The sequence below is a fragment of the Podarcis melisellensis genome, assembly GCF_964234715.1.
Source record: "Podarcis melisellensis genome assembly, chromosome: 2".
Lineage (NCBI taxonomy): Eukaryota > Metazoa > Chordata > Lepidosauria > Squamata > Lacertidae > Podarcis > Podarcis melisellensis.
In genome coordinates, this window is record NC_138529.1 from 4,176,657 (window position 1) to 4,196,684 (window position 20,028).

Below are 20,028 nucleotides of genomic sequence, written 5' to 3' on the forward strand. Positions count from 1 at the left end.
AGAAATGGAAACCAAAATCAGAGCACACGCACGCGCACGCACAGACACAACATATATATACAGTTGCAATCAATATTATTCAACCCCCATTGCAAATCGGGTCTATTATCAAAATTTCCAGACTTTCAGCTGTTTGCAAATCAAACAAAAGCAACTGAAATAGCTCAACACAACAGATGCCTCAAGTGGTCCCCCCAAATTCAGCTGAAATTGCAACTTATACCCGCTTCTCTGGTCTGCAGTTCTCCCCTGGCTGAGGCAGGGCTGATGGGAGCTGGAACCCAGCAACATCTAGAGGACCACATCCTTGTTCTATACTTTTTAGTGTTGATGCTTAGAAGGTGCATTAAATTAGCAGAGTTTTTGCAAATTACTGAATTCTTGCACGTGCACACCACACTAGCAAACTGCCCTACAGCATTCAGCATAATCCATGGTGCATGTTCATTGTTGTGGGTGCATATGGGACTGAAGTCAGATTCTGACTTCCCAGGTGCCTACTTGGCCTCTTTCTCCATCCATATTTTATTGCTGTTCTGCAGCACTCACCCTATGGAGCCTCTGTCCACTCCCCTGCCTCTGTTGGCATCCCTTAGAGTGGGAGATCCAGGAGAAGCAGCAGGTAAGGATAGAAAATTATCCTGGCTATTTACTGAGACTTATTTTTGTGTTTATATGGCTGCAATCCCAATGCACACTTGGGAAGAAAGTTTCTTGGATTGCAGAAAATTCCATGCCAGGTTTATAACTGAGTACAACAATGTACTTATTTTATATATCTCAAAAGTCAAGACTCAACAAAGAGACATTTTCATTAGAACATACATTCCAGAAAGCAAGACCAATCACTCCACATTTTGTTGAGTAAGTTGATTTATTGATTTGATATACTGTCTTTAGTCCATGAAACACCCAAAAAGGCAGTTATCAGCCCAACAGAATAAAAAATCCTAGTGTTTTTTTTTTAAAAAAAAAACAACAACACACAATTCTGTGTGGGAACTCAGCTTTGGCTGCAATTTATATACACTTACCTAGAATAAGCCCTATTACATGCAATGGAACTTACTTCTGAGCCGGCATGCATATAAGAACAGAAGAAGGGGAAAAGAGACCAAAGGCTCATCTAGTCCACTATTTAGTTCTTACACTGGTCTGCTTTAGCTTTCTACCTAACATAGTTTTCTATGTGCAAAGACAGGGTTGGGGGTGGACATGTCATCAACATTTTGCAGTCATGTTGGTTATTGCCTTCTTACTACCCCCCCCCTATAATCCTCTGTGTGTGTGTGTGTGTGTGTGTGTGTGTGTGTGTGTGTGTGTGTGTGTGTTGGCTGATTGTCTTGCAGATCTTTAGTCCGTAGAATGTTCATTCAGGCTTGGCTATTGTAATTCACCCAACCTGGGACTACCTTTACAGACAGTTCAGAAACTTCATTTGGTGCAGAATGTGGCCGCGATGGTGGAGGTGAGGTGGGCAGTTTTGTGAATGCCTTTGCTGCACAAGCCACGATGGTTTCCAGCCCAGTTTAAAGTGCTGGTTTTAAAAGTTAAAGAATGGATGGCAAACCTGTGACCTTCCAGATTTTGCTGGACTCCAGTTCCCATCAGTCTCAGTCATTGTTAGGGATGGTGGGAGCTGGAGTCCAACAGCATCTTACAACAACAGGATCCCCATCTCTGATTTAAAGCCTTAAATGGTTTGAGCCAAAGCTACGTGCTGCATCACCTGCATCTGTTTCTCATCCTGCTCACACAGGTCCCAGAGAGGAACCTTGCAGGCTAGAAGAGCTGGGGAATGGATCCTGTTTCCTCTCCACACCAACCAGCAAAGACTAGTCTTTGAGCCAAGCATTGCATTTCAGCAGAGCACATTTTCTCTCTCGAAACAGCCCCTGGCTACCCCCCTCCATGCATTCCAGCCACACCTAGGGGAACAATGCTGAGTTCAGGCAATTTTTTAAAGAAAAAAAATTCTCTAAGACTTATCACCCTTCCTCTAAATAAATTCCAGTGACCTGGAGAGTGTAGAGATAAACTTTATGGGTGACATGAAGAATGGAAACATTCCTCTTAACAAGCTGGGATGGGCCGCCTGTGATTTATGGATCCCCCCTTCAGTTTTCCACCACCCTCCCAACACTTGGCCTAGTGGCCTAGTCCACCATATGGCACAATGCTGTCAATGGACTAAATGTGACACTCTCTGCCATATACCAGTAGGTCTGGCATCTCCATCACGTCCCTCTGGACAGCATCTGACAACCACAAATGGTAGACTACAACATACACGGTGACCAGATGGGAAAGAGGCAATGCTGGGTAGAGCCTGGATTCACTTGGACCACTTGGAACACTCATGCCTCCCCCAAGAAATTCAAACTACAGCTCCCAGAATTCTTTGGGGGAAGCCGTGAGCCATGACTGTTCAAAGAGGTATCATAGTCCTTTAAATGTATGGTGTGAAATGTGGCCACAGAGTGATCAGAGCTTGAGGTAAAGCAACAAATTGTGTCCTCCCCCAGGGACCAGTTAAATTATTTTGGCACCTTTGACAAAAAATCCAACATGTGCCCCTCTGGAGCAGTAAAAATACACTAATATGAAATTTAAATAGTAGCCATTTGCTCCCCTTTCAATGAAGCCCAAATCAGGTAGATCAGGAGACACATTAGAGTGGATTGAGAGACTAGAACTGAGACTATCATTCAATCTTTATTCAGTTGTGAAGCTTCCTGTGTTGACCTTGGGCAAGTCAGCCTAACCTACTTCACAGGGTTGTTGTTGGGATAAAATGGAAGACAGGCAAACTACCTGCTCCTTGGAGAAAACGTGGTAGGGGAAGCAAAGTAACTTGCAAAGAAGAAAACGAAAAGGAAACTTGTATTTCACTATGAAAGCTTTGGGATAAGGGTGATGCATCTGCTAGCAATGTATTAGCAGCATCCGTGGGTACATAAAGACTCTTTGAACTCCTAAAAAAGCCACATTCAAAACCAGAAGCTGAAACATTCAAATCACACACAAAAGAGAAAGGCTAAGGAGCCAAGAGTCTCCCTTCCCCTCGTCAACCAGCAGGGCATTCTGGATTGATCACATTCAAGTTTTTTGGTTTTCTAGTTTGGGAAAGACTTTCTAAATATAATTGTTATTATTGTTTTGTTTTATTTGGCAGCCTGCTGCAATCTGAGGCTGAGGCAACAAAGAGACAGGAATGTGCAAACAAAGGAGGCTAGATCGGAGAGAGAGATTCTGCCCCACCCATTGCGACAAAGATCAAAGAAAGTTCAGGTTCTACAATCTCTCTGGTTCTGTACACCAGATGGGAAACTAAAAATAATAATAATCAGAGACTCTAGACAGGGTGGCCAATCTTTTACCCAGTCCTCCTGACATAACAACAGCAACATATTTCTTATACTCCACCTATCTGCCTAGGTTGCTCCAGCCACTCTGAGTGGCTTCCAACAAAAATACAGAGAGAAAGAGGGTGGGGGAACACGGACAGCAGCCTACTTAGAGTTAAATAGGGCAGTCAAAGCAGAGAACAGTGCAAATTTGCAGAAGTACAATGGCTTCTAAGCAAATGAGCAAATAGCATCAGGAGAGTACTGAAACTGGAAGATGAGGAGCCCTTTGAACCACCTCCTACAACACCAGGACCCATAGAGCCGGAGCCAGGGTCCCGGTGGGTGCCGTCCCCTGGACCAGAGGAACTGTGTGCCTCCCACAATTAGTCCACCTAGGCAGAGAACGCACCAGCCAGGAGGCCCTGGAATGCAGGACAAATGCCCTTTCTTGACAAGTGCCCAGAGGGCTGGCTCCCCAGGGCACAGCCTAGGAGAGGGAAATTGAAGGCAGGGACTCAGAAGGGACTGGTTTGCTTCTGACCTTTGGAGCTCTCCGTGGTGCTGCGACCAACAACTCCTTCCTCTGCAAGCTCTTGCTCTGTGCGCTCCTATCAGAAAAGGGCAGCAGCTTGGATGAAGTTATGGAAGCTATTGTTCTTTTCTTATATGTTACCATTATTCTATCATATAGATCTATATTTAACTGATGCTGTAAGCTGCCGTGCAGCAAAGACTGGACAGCTTTAAAATACGATGAGACAGATTCATGGAGGAGAAGGATTGTTGGCTAACAGTGATGTCTTCACCACCGGAGGCAGTGGGCCCACATCCACATCCTACATGCAAAGCACATGGCTTCCCACAAAGAATCATGAGAAATGTAAGTTTGTTAAGGGTGCTGGGAATTGAAGCTCTGTGAGGGGTAAACCGCAGTTCCCAGGGTTGTAAGTCATGTGCTTCAAACAGGTGGCGTGGGAGTGACCTCACCAGTTGCTCAGGGAACGTGGAAAGTGTTGTTGCCCTCAGGTGCTGCTTGTGGTTTGGTCCCTGTGGGAACAGGATGCTGGACTAGATGGGCCTCTGGTTTGATCCAGTGGGAGTCGTTCTTGGGTCTTTAAAGCCAGGGTATTAATGTTTGGGACGCGGGTGGCGCTGTGGGTTAAACCTCAGTGCCTAGGGCTTGCCGATCGCATGGTCGGCGGTTCGAATCCCTGCGGCGGGGTGAGCTCCCGTCTTCGGTCCCAGCTCCTGCCCACCTAGCAGTTCAAAAGCACCCCTAAGTGCAAGTAGATAAATAGGTAGCGCTTTATAGCGGGAAAGTAAACGGCGTTTCCGTGTGCTGCGCTCGTGCTGGCTCGCCAGAGCAGCTTCATCAGGCTGGCCACGTGACCCGGAAGTGTCTCTGGACAGCGCTGGCCCCCGGCCTCTTAAGCGAGATGGGCGCGCAACCCCAGAGTCGGTCACGACTGGCCCGTACGGGCAGGGGTACCTTTACCTTTACCTATTAATGTTTTGAGTAAATTATATAAAGAAATAATCTGCTGCTGCCTGTTGGGATGGGGAGGGATGGCAGTGAGCCCCAGAGGGAGTGCCAGACTGGCCATGATCCCACTAGCAAAAGCCCAATGGCCCAACGGCCCAACCTTGCAACCGCCTCAGCCTCTGCAGCAAAACCACCCACGCTGGGAGGGAGGCTTCACCCTGCACCCCCACTGCTATGGCCAGATGCTGCCTCTTGACAGTATTCACTGAGGTGAGATTCTGCCATTTCCATCTAGGGGTTTGTAGAATTTGGGGGCTGGTTGCTGAACTGATAAAGCTTTCTCTCTGGAATGCTTCATGACTTCACCCAGGAATGAGAGTGAGAAGTCCCAGCTTCCACTCAGACCATAAATCAGGGAGAACCACAGTCACTGGTTGTGCAAAGCTACAAGGAAGGAAATGTAGAGAATTAACCCCAGAGGCATCTGCCAGAGATCTTCTCCGGGGAGGGATGTCTGAGTGAAAGCTATTTCATGCACACCTGAGGGCTAAAAGTGATGCAAGTCTGGAGGTCCGTGATCAGAGCTCCCTTCCTGGCCTCCAGTTAAAGCAGCGTGTGGGTTGCAGGGGCTCAGTATCAGAGCACTGGGGAAGGGAGCATTTCACCCCAGAACTTGATGAAGGGTGGAATAGAAGTGTGGTGTCCACCTAAGTTAAGAGTAGACTCAATGATATCAGTTGACTTGCTTACAAGGCCACCCTAAATCCATGAAATGAAATAAACAAAACAACCCATGCCCTCACACTGGCTCCCTGATCAAAATTGCCCCTCTGAAGCTGATATTATACACACAGCAGATTTTAAAAAGTATGGCACCATACAGGTATTTGCCAGGCTAGCAGCAGATTCTGGGAGGGAGGTTTCAACGATCAGGGAAATAATGTGGTTGGTGGGATTATTTATTTATTTATTTACTCACTTCATTTATATAGCCGCCCCATAATTAAAACACAAGCAAACAGCTCCCTTCCACCAACTGCCTTGACCCAAATAAATGTGTGTGTCTGGGGGGAAATTAAGGGAACTGTGCCTTGTTTTTGTCTCTAAGGCAATATGTAAGTGTATTGTAAATGTATTTACCTCAAAATGTAAAGCATAAATATGATGTACCAATGCTTGAAGAAGTTTGTACCATACAGGTTCACTCATCCAGCACTCAAGACTGGTGGGCTGCCACTGAATGAGAGGGAGAAACTTTGTGATGGCTGATGGGTAATGTAGGAAAGAGTTTAACACCAAGACAGATGTGACGATTAACCAGAAAATGGTGAATAACTGGTCATCCCTGCTGAACTCAAATGACAAATTACCAAGTGTAGAGAAAATATTTTTGAATCCTGAAGAGGACAGCCCTGCAGTCATGCAGATATATGATATGAAATAGCCTAATGCTTGTTTTGACGTATAAAATAAGTTCAAGGGCATATACACTTGAGTTCTTTTGGAATTTATCTGATGGTGCTGTGTTTCAGGCTTCTGTGCAAACAAAGAACTAAGAGCAGACTTCAGCACTGTTGTGGAATGTGCGTGGTCAGTGATACATTGCCGTGTAAGCAGAGCAATTTCACCATATAAAGACACTGGCAGAAATCTAAAGAAGCAAGCAACTAGGGCAAACGCTCCTCACCACTTGGGACAATGCTGCCATTTTGCTAAGTGATTTACTGCACAATGCTATGAATGTCTACTCATAAATAAGTCCATTGAGTTCAATGGGATTTACTCCCAGGAAACTGTATATGATTGCATCCCTAATATACAACATGGTAAGTTGCCATTTGGGGAATGATTATGAGTATCATTTGAATACAAACATGGTGGGGGAGGGGGTATGCTAGAAGTTTATAAAATTACAGTCATGCCTCAGAAGTCGAACAGAATCTGCTCCAGAAGTCCGTTTGACTTCCAAAATGTTCGGAAACCAAGGCGTGGCTTCCGATTGGTTGCAGGAAGCTCCTGCAGCCAATTGGAAGCTGCAGAAGTGTTCAGGAGCCAAAACATTCAACTTGCAAGGTGTTCGACTTCCAAGGTATGACTGTACAGTATGGAGAGAAGGCCATTTTCTGCTTCTCTCATAATAATATAGCCCAATGAAGACCATAGGCAATAGATTCAGGACAGACCAAAAAAAGTACTTCTTCCTGTAATACATGGTTAATTTGGGGAACTCATTACTGCAAGATGGATTGGTGGCAGATTTGAGAGAGAGAGAGAGAGATTTCCTGGAACTGGAATGAGCAATCTCTTATTTCTGCTTGAGAGCTCAATTCCCTCATGGCTAACCTGCTAGAGGCCACATGACAATAGGAAGCAGGGCCAAAGCAAAGTGGCCAGCGACCGCTCCCCCCCCCCCATTCATACACAACCACACACAGGCATATAAACATCCATTTATCCACATCCATTCCCATTTATTCATTCACTCACAATACACACACATCCAGACTGACTTCCCAGCTGCAATATCCAGGAAGATTCTGCCATCTTCCCATGGAGCAATTAGGCTTGGGGAGACGGAAGCTTATCCCACTGAAAACTACAATGACCCCGGTCCTGGAGGTTCTGCTAAATATGATTAGAAAGGACCAATTGGTTAAAGGTATACAAGTGGGAGCTAAACAGTACAAACTGATAGCATTTGCTGATGATTTAGTATTGACTTTACAGGAGCCAGAATCTAGTACCAAAAGGGTACTAGAACTGATTCAAGAATTTGGACAGGTAGCAGGTTTTAAGTTGAACAAGACAAAAACTAAGGTCTTAGAGAAAAACTTAACTGTGAATGAGAGAGAGAAGTTTCAGGAGGAGACAGGATTAACTCTGGTTAAGAAAGTGAAATATTTAGGGGTTAACATGACTGCTAAGAATGTGAACTTGTTTAAGAATAACTATGAAAAATGTTGGATTGAAGTGAAAAAGGATCTAGAAATATGGTCAAATCTGAAGTTATCATTGCTAGGTCAAATTGCTGTGATAAAAATGAATGTATTGCCAAGGATGTTGTTTTTGTTTCAAACATTGCAAATTTTGGACAAGATGGATTGTTTCAAGAAGTGGCAGAGAGATATCTCTAGATTTGTCTAGCAGGGCAAGAAGCCTCGAATAAAATTTAAGATATTAACTGATGCTAAAGAAAGAGGTGGATTTGCCCTGCCAGACCTTAAACTTTACTATGAATCAGCTGCTTTTTGCTGGCTGAAAGAATGGCTGCTTCTTGAAAACACTGATGTGTTGGATTTGGAAGGTTTCAACAACGTATTTGGTTGGCATGCATACTTGTGGTATGATAAGGTAAAAGCACATAAAGCGTTTAAAACCATATTGTTAGAAAAGCACTGTTTAATGTTTGGATAAGATATAAGGATTTGTTAGAAAATAAAACCCCAAGATGGTTGTCACCAATGGAAGCGAAGGCACAGAAAAAGCTCAATATGGAGGCCATATGGCCAAAATATTGAGAAGTTTTGGAACAAGATGGAGACAGAATAAAACTGCAGAGTTTTGAAAAATTAAAAAATAGAGTGCGAGATTGGCTCCATTATTATCAAATAATGGAGGCATATAACTTGGCTAAAAAAGTTGGCTTCCAGGTGGAAAAATCAAAATTGGAAACAGAATTGTTAGATCCCAAAATTAAGAACTTGTCAAGAATGTATAACTTGCTGTTGAAATGGAACACTCAGGATGAAACGGTGAAATCTGCTATGATCAAATGGGCACAGGATGTTGGACATAACATTATGATGGCTGACTAGGAACAGTTATGGACCGCAGGTATGGAATTTACTGCATGTAATGCCTTAAGAGAGAATCTAATGAAAATGATTTACAGGTGGTACATGACACCAGTCAAGCTTGCAAAAATTTATAATTTACCTGACAATAAATGTTGGAAATGTAATGAGACTGAAGGTACATTCTTTCACCTTTGGTGGACATGCCCAAGGATTAAGACATTCTGGGAGATGATTTATAATGAAATGAAAAAGGTATTTAAATATACCTTCCTGAAGAAACCAGAGGCCTTTCTCCTGGGCATGGTTGGCCAATTGGTGCCAAAGAAGGACAGAACTTTCTTTATGTATGCGACAACAGCAGCAAGAATACTCATTGCGAAGCATTGGAAGACACAAGATGTACCCACACGGGAAGAATGGCAGATGAAGTTGATGGACTATATGGAATTGGCGGAAATGACTGGCAGAATCCGAGACCAGGGAGAAGAGTTGGTGGAAGAAGACTGGAAAAAAATTAAAGATTATTTACAGAAATAATGTAAAATCGAAAAATGTTGGAATGAAGTTATATGGCTTTAGCAGAAATGTTATAAGGAACTAAGTACAAATAGATTGTTAATGCATTAAAGGGAAGAATAAGGTTAGAATATGTTAAGATAAATATAGTACATAAAATAGAGGAAGGAATTGCTGAAACAGTTAATTGAAGTGGAATACAAAAAGGGAGGTGTGAGGAGGTCGCTGAAACAAGTGATGAAAGATAAGATATTGAAATTACTGGATGTGTTTTTAATTGTTTTGTTTTGTTTTGTTAATTTAATGTCTTTTGTAGTGTTTTATGTTTCGTAATGTATTGTTTTGTCTTGTTTAATTTTTCTTCTTTTTTGTAATCTTTAAACTGTTAATAAATATTATTATTATTATTTTAAAAAAAGAAAACTACAATGACCCATCATGTACCACACACAGAATGCCTCTAAATGCCAGCTGTTGGGGGCAAAAAAACAACACCTGGAGAGGGGCCATGAGGCTTCCCAAGGGCACCTGGCTGGGCTGTTGTTGGAAAAGAGCTGCTGGATAAACGGCAAGGCAATTCTCGTGGCCTTTTAAGAAGAGAACAAATATAACAAAACAATACAGTTCTGGGCACTTTCCATTATTTGTGCTGTCCAGAAACAAGAGGTCAAGCCTTATTCTTTACATTGCTTGTGGACGCACCCCAGAATACTATGCATTATTCTCAGCAACTCTTTGACCTCTCTGAAACCTGTAGGGCTATCCAAAAGAAGAACAGCTTAACATGCATTTTTAAATGCTCAAAGGATGAGAAGATCAAGAAACAAATCTGTCCGGTTGCACAAAGGAGCTGACCAGGGAGAGAGAGATTGCAAATATTTGCAGTATAAACACTCAGAAAGGAGTGGAGCTGGCCGTGATGGGTGTGGTGAGGGAAGTGGTGGAGAAGATCTGTGATGAGACTGCAAAATCCAGCAGGGGAGAGCAAAGTAGACCATCTCACAACGAAGAGAGGAATGCGGCAGCAGGATATTATCCTAGCTGCAGAAGGCAGTGCGGGTTACTACTGAGGGTAAAGAGCCTGATACCAGGCAAGGTTCCCATACAGCTGAAGTGAGGAGCCTGTGGCCCTCTAAATCAGAGTTTCCCATGTTTTGGGACTACAATTCCTTGACCACTGGTCCTGCTAGCTAAGGGTGATGGGAGTTGTAGTCCAAAAACAGCTGGAGACCCAAGGTTGGGAAACCCTGCTCTACATCCTCAAACCATTTCAGGCCCAGAAACCGCCTTTAATCCAAATATGGATTTGGGGACCCATTTCTTTTAAAAATCTGAACAAACACCTATTTTAGGACATGGAGAACTTATGGCCTACCATATGTTGCTGGACTACAATTCTCATCTTGTCTTGCCAGCGGCTAAATGGAACTGTCTGCAAGGAAGAGGATTAGTGGACACTATAGGGATCTAAAAATGGTAGCACTCAGAAATTGGGAGTGGGGGAGAGAAGCCAAGGTCTTAACCTTGTCGTACTTTAACCCACACTACACCTCAAAAAAGTGTCACATTGGAACTTGCCAGCAAGTCATATATTCTGGTTTTGGGGCTCAACAAATCCTGGGAGTGGCCAGCTCCCAATGGAAAGTCATTGTCCCTTTTTAGGTATGTATTTACAATATTGATCTTGCTTGCCTATTCATCTTCAGAGGCCACTAGCATGGAATGCTCTGCACAGTAGTGTGACACACCTATTGCTATGACTTGTATTGCTCGACCTTTTGGCTTTACTTGGCTTAGAAATGCACACATACATTTTCCACTCCCCTTCTAATCTCTGTACTCAGGAGATATATATGTATATGTACACTCGCCAGGACCTGCATCAACAAGCAGTATTCTCAGGGAGCTGCTGGTGGAAGCCCCAGTGTGCCAGAAGAACCTGCTGCTGACATCTGCAGCCCCTGCCATTCAAAGTCCCCACACGCCTTGGAGAGAGGCTACTTCAGATGCATTGTGGGAAATTTAAAATGGCAGGCGGCTTGCAGCAAGCTGGCACAAATCACAGCACTGCCCCTACTGATTCCTCCATCACCACCAGGTAAGGACACCAACATTGGAGAGGGCCAATAATACAAGGGGAACATGGGGGGGGGTTAACTTAGAACCAGCCCTACTGTCCATTAGGACAACCACTTCATGCATGAGGCAAAGAGGAGTCTGGCCCATGGAAGCTGGCCTGGTATGTTAAACTTACAGGAACATAGGAAGCTGGTCCCCCTAGCTCAGTATTGTCTGCAAGGGCTCTCCTAGGTTTCAGGCAGGGGTCACTCTCCCAGCCCAACCCAGCAACTGAACCTGGAACCTTCTACACACAAAGCAGATTCTCCACTCCTGAGCCTCGGCCCTTCCCAAAGATTTGTGTAATTTAAAATCCCCCTGATTTGTTTCCACTCCCTCCCGTATGAACTTCTGAGAACTTCAGGAGACTTTTCGCACTTGTCGTGTGAAGTGCAGGGCGCAAGGACGTGTGCAGAGGCCTCCTCAGTGATGGGACCCAGATTGCTTTGGCTCTACTTTCCAGGCAGAAGGTAAAGACCACTCCTCTGGACTGTGCTTTTTAGTGATATTGGATGCTGCCCTTAAATTTTTCTCATTTTGTTGTTCTCTAGCGCTGGACAATTTTGTATGTTTTGATGCTGTTGTGCTTATTATTCTTGCTGTGTTTTCTTGATTGGTTGGGCTTTATTTTTGTGCGTTACTAGGGGTTGTTGCCCCTGCTTGCTCCGCTTGCCAACTCTGACAACCACTCCCCACTCCTCCCCCCCCCCAGCCACCCACTCCGACTGGAGTGCAAGTCCACACCCAGGCGCGCACAAAATTAAGGCCCCATTCACAAACCCTCCTTTCAGCTCTAGTCCCTTTCTATGGGGCGCACCCTCAAGGTGAGTTCTCCCATCTAGTATGTCATAACTGATAAGCTTATCAGCTTCTGCTTCCTGTGTTGGTTCTCATGGTGGAGCACCTTATGCAATATAGAGCCCTGCTGTGCTCAGTCTCTAAAAGGAGAGGCAAAAGGTCTAAAATGTAGAGGCAAGGAAGGGGTAGTTCACTATCGGCCCTCCAGATGATGTTGGACAAAAAAATCCAGCCAGGGAAGACTGGGGATGTGCCTCAGCCTAAACTACCTTGCAAGGTTGTTGTGAGGAGAAGATGAGGAGGAGGAGAAGCATGTACACTGAGGTTACCAGACTTTTTCCAATGAATCTGGGGACATTTTTCAACTTCAATGGGTTTTGTATGGGAACTGGTTTGTAAATCCGGGGACTGTCCCCGGGGAACAGGGACATCTGGCAACCTTAATGTACACCACCTTGAACTCCTTAGAGGAAAGCTGGGATTCAAATGCAATAATAAATGAAAATAAGTAAATAAATGTATGAAAATGTCTTTGATGACTTGATGGTGAGGGGAAAGCATTCTGCACACACTCAGGTGTTAACTTTTCTTCCTTATTGCTTCATGTGTCTCAGTTCTTGCGTCCCAAAGAAGAAAACCAGTTCTACCCCAGCCAGGTCACCTTGGAGAGGGCTTAGCAAATCCGAGGGGTTTTTGTTTGCTTGCTTGCTTGCTTGCTTATTTTCGTTGTCAAGTGAGCTCAGTGCAGATGACAGCAATAAATACTCAAAAAGAATCAGAAAATTGTGAAACCACAATATCGTCAGTCAGTTGCCTATCACAGGGCAATCTCTGAGTGACTTGCAACCCAGTCGAAAAACGTGCAACCAATAAAAATGGGAACAATCAAATCAATACATAAAACACCAGCCTCCACATTACAACAATGGTTTTGCTGCCAGTTCCTGTCCTTCTCCTGAGTAGCACATCCTCACCCCAGCCCAAGACATTTTGGCACCCAAACTGAGATATCTAATGCCTGCCCACTTTGTGTTAAGAAGATGAAGATAATGATACGGTTACAAGCAAGCTAATATCTAACGGGACCTCAGGAGTTCCAATGCATATCCTGGGTTGGTTCCCTTTGAATGCGATCACTGGTGACTTATGGCATTTGGGTAATATGTTAATTAAATTTATACTCCACCCTTCCTCCCAAAAGAGCCCAGGGTGTTCTCCACCTCTGGTGTATATAAACCTTATATTAAAAGGTTTATATATACCAGGGGTGGGGAACTTGTCACCCTTCAGATGTTGCTGGACTTCATCTCCCATCATCCCTAACCATTGGCCAAGCTGGCCAAGGCTAATGGGAGCTGGAGTCCACCAAGACCTGAAGGACCACAGATGCCTCACTCCTGATTTACACATATATACAGGCTGAGCATATGATGGGGATCCACAGTATTCACTCCAAAAGATATTGCTCCCCTGGTTGCCTTCCCTGCTAACCTGACATTCAACTGCCCATGGCTCCTAGAGGCCAATGAGCTAATTTGGTTTCATTTTTTCTTCCTTTTCTTTTATTCCACACATACCTGGGGAGTCCCTCGATTATGCAAGAAAAAACCCTACTTTGCCTGGGAGTGGCCCTGTTTGAAGGCTCAGCATAGGGCCTCAAGGTTTGCTGTTTGAGGGAGGACATGGTAAATAAATACTGCTGCAAAAGCTGGAGGTGATGCTTCTGCCTGTCATTTTGAACTGATGGCCCTAATACCTCCTCCACAGAAGAGATCAAAGAGACAGCTAAGGAGGTAACCAGCCCCTGGAGCAGGAATGGGCTGGAGTTTGCAATCAGCCCAGAAGTGCCTTGTGAAGCGACCTCACAGTCTCACAGTGCACCCACAACGATCCCTGAAGATGAGACCTGAGTGGCTCACCCCTGCATGCAAGGAACTGAGTGTATTGGCCTGTGACCTTTTGTACTCCAGGGACAATTGGCAGTTTTGCCCCTACAAAAGGTGAACAGAGCGGGGGGGGGGAGATGTGGGTGTCTTGGTGTAGGGCCATGTCTCTCCATCTGATGCCTTTGTGATAAACCAGGAATGCAGTGGGCCCCGTGGCAGACAAAAGGTGTGGGCTTCCTGCTGAACTGGAGGGCCAGCAGGATTGTACGTGCGCACAGCACAGCCTCCTGCTTATCAGCATGTTGCTCCTCAGGGCAGGACAGAGGGTGGGAACACACCGCTTGGAGCGCTTCCTTCCTTCAAACAGCTACATTCCGCAGGTGGGGTGTGGCAGCCCACAGAAGTCAGGAAAAAGATGCGCCAAGTGACCCTAACCCTCGACAGCAGGGATGGGGAACATCGGTGGCCCCGCAGGTGCCGCTGGACCCCAACGCCCATTGCCCCTGACCATTGGCCACGCTCTCTGGGGCTGCTAGGAGTTGGAGCCCAACAACTTCTAGAGGGCCACAGATCTCCATCCCTGCTCTAGAGAAAGATACTTGGGACTCACTCTCTCACTGACACCTGACAGCAAAACTGCAAAGGCATTAGTGGTACCTCAGGGGAACCTGCAACTCAGAGTCTGTGTGTGGCCCTTAGCTTAATTTTATGTGGCCCTCAAACTTATTTTCAAGGGGGTGGAGAGAGCCAGAGGGAGAGGCCAAAGGCACAGGGGAAAGAAAGGGAGAACCTGGGGGGGGACCCAAAACATATGGAAGGCTAGCAGGAGGAAGAAGCCCCTGCAAGTCCATCGCCCAGCAGCATAGGGAAGCAAGAGGGGAGACAGAAACAAAGTGGGAGAAAGCAAGAAAAAGACCCGCTATTGGCTCTGGTTCCACCCAATGATGTTATATATCACCATTTTGATACACATGAATTTTAACACAGGGCTGGCCTACATTATGCAGACCCAGCATACACACCGAACATTTAACAGGCTTGGCTTTCCCCAAAGAATCCTGGGAACTGTAGTTTCCTCCTTCTCACAGAACTTCAGTTCCCAGCACCCTTAACAAACTACTGTTCCCAGGATTCTTGAGGGAAAGTCATGTGCTTTAAATGTATGGCTGCTCCATGCAGTAGAGGCTGGTGGGCAAGGAGCAACTGTGAGGTGTTGGAGGCAGTGGCGTAGGGTGGGGGTGCAGGGGGGGGCCGGCCGCACCGGGCGCAACATCTGGGGGTTAGGGTTAGGGGGCGCAAATCCACGGGTTAGGGGGCGCAAATTACTTGCCCCGGGTGCTGACAACCCACGCTACGCCACTGGTTGGAGGGCAGAGCTGTGTCTGCCCCATGGCCTGCCCTTTATCCCTCAAGCTTGCCAGATACCCTCAGGTGTGGTGGAGGATGCTATTCCATCACCAGCATTGAAGAAAGATTTTACTGCTGTCCCAGTCAGATTTTATTCATGGATTGGGAGGGGGCAGGGCTTTGTGTTTGGCTTCAGGCCCCTGTAAATACTAGAAACATCCAAAAATGTGCCTCTTGCTAGGAGCTTTGAGAGAAGTTGTACCTGCCTGATACTGACTCAGGCCCATGTTCTCTCCAGCCCAGCCCTGAAGTCTTAGATCTTTTGTCTGAAGATGCCAGAGATTAAACCAAGGATGTAAAAAGGTGTGCTCTGTCCCTGAGCTGTGGGGCACAGTTCTTGAGAAAAGTTAGGTATTGGCCACAGCATTGCTCAACAGGTCTCCTTTTCACAAAGGTAGATTGAGCTAAACAGGCAAGTTGGTGAAGGTGATGACTGTTCCACATATACTTTGGCAGGACTAGGGATTTTGTTTACATTTTAATGAGCAACCGTCTAATTTGCACTTCACGAAGTGAAACAGGTATCTTTTGAAATTCACACTTCTCCAAATTTTACGATGTAGTTCTCAAAGCAAATGCTATGTACAAAATGCATAAATATGAGGTGGGGAAACATGCCTAAAAACACAAATATATTTATGAAAATAACATACAAAAAAGTATTCTATTAGGGGAAACTGCTTGCAAAAATGTATCTGTTGGACAAAGCTGCATATGACTACAGTGGTACCTCAGGTTACATATGCTTCAGGTTACAGACTCCGCTAACCCAGAAATAGTGCTTCAGGTTAAGAACTTTGCTTCAGGATGAGAACAGAAATTGTGCTCCGTCGGCGCAGCAGGAGGCCCCATTAGCTAAAGTGGTGCTTCAGATTAAGAACAGTTTCAGGTTAAGAACAGACCTCCGGAACGAATTAAGTACTTAACCTGAGGTACCAGTGTACATGCGTATTAGGAGGAATCTGCACTGACATGCTGATGAAAAATCATGAGGATTTTTGGAGAACTGAATTTAATAATGGGGGGAAACGAGAAAGACAGAGAACTGGATTGGACAGATTGGCCCATTCTCCGTGACAACTGATCTGGATGCCACCACTTGGGGGGGGGGGCAGAGAGAGCCTTGAGAAGCCAGATACAGGGGTCCTCATTGCCAACATCTGACACAATCAGTTAACTTCCCTGCTGTTAACCAATTTTATGGCTATGGCCTTTATTTAATGACGAAGGTATGGGGTTCCCCAGATTAAAAGACACCAGTAGAGTTATCTATTGTTTGGGGAATCCTCTTAAACACACTGAATCAACTATTCACTACAATGTTATCAGAAGAGAATACATTTCCACTAGGGATCAGCTGTAAGTGGATCCCCCCCCTCCCATCTCAATCTTTGACTAATGAATTTTCTACATTGTTTAAAACTCTCAGGCCTCATTTGTAGGGAAATTATTTCCCCATTGTGGAGCCACATCCCTGATTTAGAGTGGATTTGCTGAGAGCTTGGCTGAGGTCAGCACTGAAATGACAACCGTATCTGTATGTCAAGTAAATCTCACAATGGTTTACAAGAACATTAAGAGCTGCAGCAAACGGAAGGTTAATAATCCATCCTGTTTCTACCCTTCTCAGAATAAGGACAGAGTTTCGTGTTTCCCCATCTTCAAGGTTTGTGCTCAACCACTTTCTTCTTTTTGGATATACCTTGCTGTCTTCCAGAGGGGTGATCAGAGAGGTGAGATAGCATGTGGAACATTTTCCTCATGAAGCAAGACTTGCAAGGTTGCAACTAGTAGTTTTGAGTAGGCATGATAAAGGTTTGTAAAATTACTAGTCACCTGCACTTAACAAGTTGGCTAGTGAAAAATATACAATGGTACCTCGGGTTAAGAACTTAATTCGTTCTGGAGGTCCATTCTTAACCTGAAACTGTTCTTAACCTGAGGTACCACTTTAGCTAATGGGTTCTGCCATGCCGCCGGAGCATGATTTCTGTTCTCATCCTGAAGCAAAGTTCTTGACCCAAGGTATTTCTGGGTTAGCGGAGTCTGTAACCTGAAGCATCTGTAACCCGAGGTACCACTGTACCTCTCACATACCTCTCACAATGTCCTGCCCACTTATGCCTAGCTGCCCATTTGGCAGACCTTGGGAGAATCTTCCTTCCCAATTTCTCTTCCGATTGCACAACAAAAATGGCCGGCAAGTGTTGAAGCCAAGAGGCAGGATCAACCATCCTCCTATTGGTCACCCATAGTCATCATTGGCCTAACATTTGGGTCAGCTATTAGGACCGACTAATAGTTAAACTTGTCTTGTCTACACTAGTAGCTTCCCAGGGATAGAGAACTTGTGGCGCTGATGTTATCAGACTACAGTTCTCATGATCCTGGACCACATGCTGGCTTGGGCTTTGGGGAGCTGGAGTCCAAGGACATCTCAAGAGACTCAGGTTGCCAATGGGTAGTAGTGACCAATGCATTGTAGTAAAGTAGTTCTTTATTGAGGGACTGCAAACCAACATTGCTTCTGGCCTCTCTGTTAATACTGATACCATTCGAAAAAGAGACTTGCGCATATGATGCTGCTTAAACAGAGTCAGGCCACTGAGTCATCTGCTCTCCTCCAAGAGGGGAGGAGTATAGCATCAATAGGAGTATAGCATCTAGATCAAGGGAAGTAATAGTGCCACTGTATTCTGCTCTGGTCAGACCTCACCTGGAGTCCAATTCTGGGCACCACAGTTCAAGAAGGACACTGACAAACTGGAAGGTGTCCAGAGGAGGGCAACCAAAATGGTCAAAGGCCTGGAAACAATGCCTTATGAGGAACGGCTAAGGGAGCTGGGCATGTTTAGCCTGGAGAAGAGGAGGTTAAGGGGTGATATGATAGCCATGTTCAAATATATAAAAGGATGTCACATAGAGGAGGGAGAAAGGTTGTTTTCTGCTGCTCCAGAGAAGCGGACACAGAGCAATGGATCCAAACTACAAGAAAGAAGATTCCACCTAAACATTAGGAAGAACTTCCTTACAGTAAGAGCTGTTTGACAGTGGAATTTGCTGCCAAGGAGTGTGGTGGAGTCTCCTTCTTTGGAGGTCTTTAAGCAGAGGTTTGACAACCATATGTCAGGAGTGCTCTGATGGTGTTTCCTGCTTGGCAGGGGGTTGGACTCGATGGCCCTTGTGGTCTCTTCCAACTCTATGATTCTATGATTCTAAGAGCTTAGGTAAGGGTCTTTCCTTATTTTAACTTTACTTAAATAAATATTCAAAGCTTTAAATAATTTAAATTCCTTTGGCGCCTTCAATCTCCCCCTTCCACTGGTTGCACAGAACCTTCTTTTCTTACAATGCCCAAAGAATAACATTTTTTCCCTATTTGATAAGGAATCAGCAACAGTGGTCCTTGGGGCTAATCTGGTCCATAGATTCTTTACCTCTCTCCACCCACATCCCATTTACCAAGAGTAGGATGTGGGGAAGGAATTACATTTAGAAGAAGAGTTTGGATTTGATATCCCGCTTTATCATTACCCGAAGGAGTCTCAAAGTGGCCAACATTCTCCTTTTCCTTCTTCCCCACAACAAACACTCTGTGAGGTGAGTGGGGCTGAGAGACTTCAGAGAAGTGTGACTGGCCCAAGGTCACCCAGCAGCTGCATGTGGAGGAGCGGAGACATGAACCCGGTTCACCAGATTACAAGACTGCCGCTCTTAACCACTACACCACACTGGCTCTCACTGGCTCTCATTTATATGAATGGGACCTGACGGCAGCCCATTTTAAAGAAGCATATGATTGGAGTCTTTTCTCAAATACGGTTGCCAACTGACCAGGAAAAAAGATGGACCACCCTGCTCCTGTGCCTTTAAGAACAGCCTGAGCTACAGTAATTGGCAGCTGAAGCTTTTTGCAACATGGAGATACATTCTATTGCCTGCAGGTGAAGCTGTTTGTTAATGCACAGGTGTAGAAGGGACAGTTAAAAATAGTCCATGGCAAAAAGAATTCCTATCCAGAGCATTAGGTGCACCAACAGGTTGACATGCATTAAGCAAAACACACACACACAAAACCTAGAGGGCACAGACAATATAATCCTGTGCGATGCTGAGTATATGTAATAGTTCTGGTAGGTTAGAAGAGCATTTCATAGCCAAAAGCATGAAAATAGGTTTGTTACACAAGAAAATACTGAACTGGGTACGTAGCAGAAAATTAAGACAATTCACTGGCTTAACAGAGACAGGCATGTTGTCAATGGCCCATTTAAGATCATTAGTTGTGATGTGTTATGGCTTTGGGCAGTGCCATAAATTCAGGAGCAATTATAAGGCCTCTCTCAATCTGTACATTCAGTCCTCACTGGAATCTATAAACAGTGGGCAGCTTAAGTTTCCAGTCAGAGAAACTCCCCATTCAGGTTCTCATAGGCTGACATGCCCCAATGGAAAAGCCAATGAGAAAGTTCCACAAGGCAAAAAGAGTCAGGGAGTTTAAAGGGGGGTAGGGAGAAAATGGCAAACTACCATCAAAATGGCACTCAGCTGTCTCCTCTTTCTGGGACAGTGCTTGCCCCAGTGGCTGCCCATGTATGCAGATATCTGGCTATGGGCACCTCCAGATTATCAGCATTTTGCAGAAGGGATTCAAGCACATACCTGGAAATTTA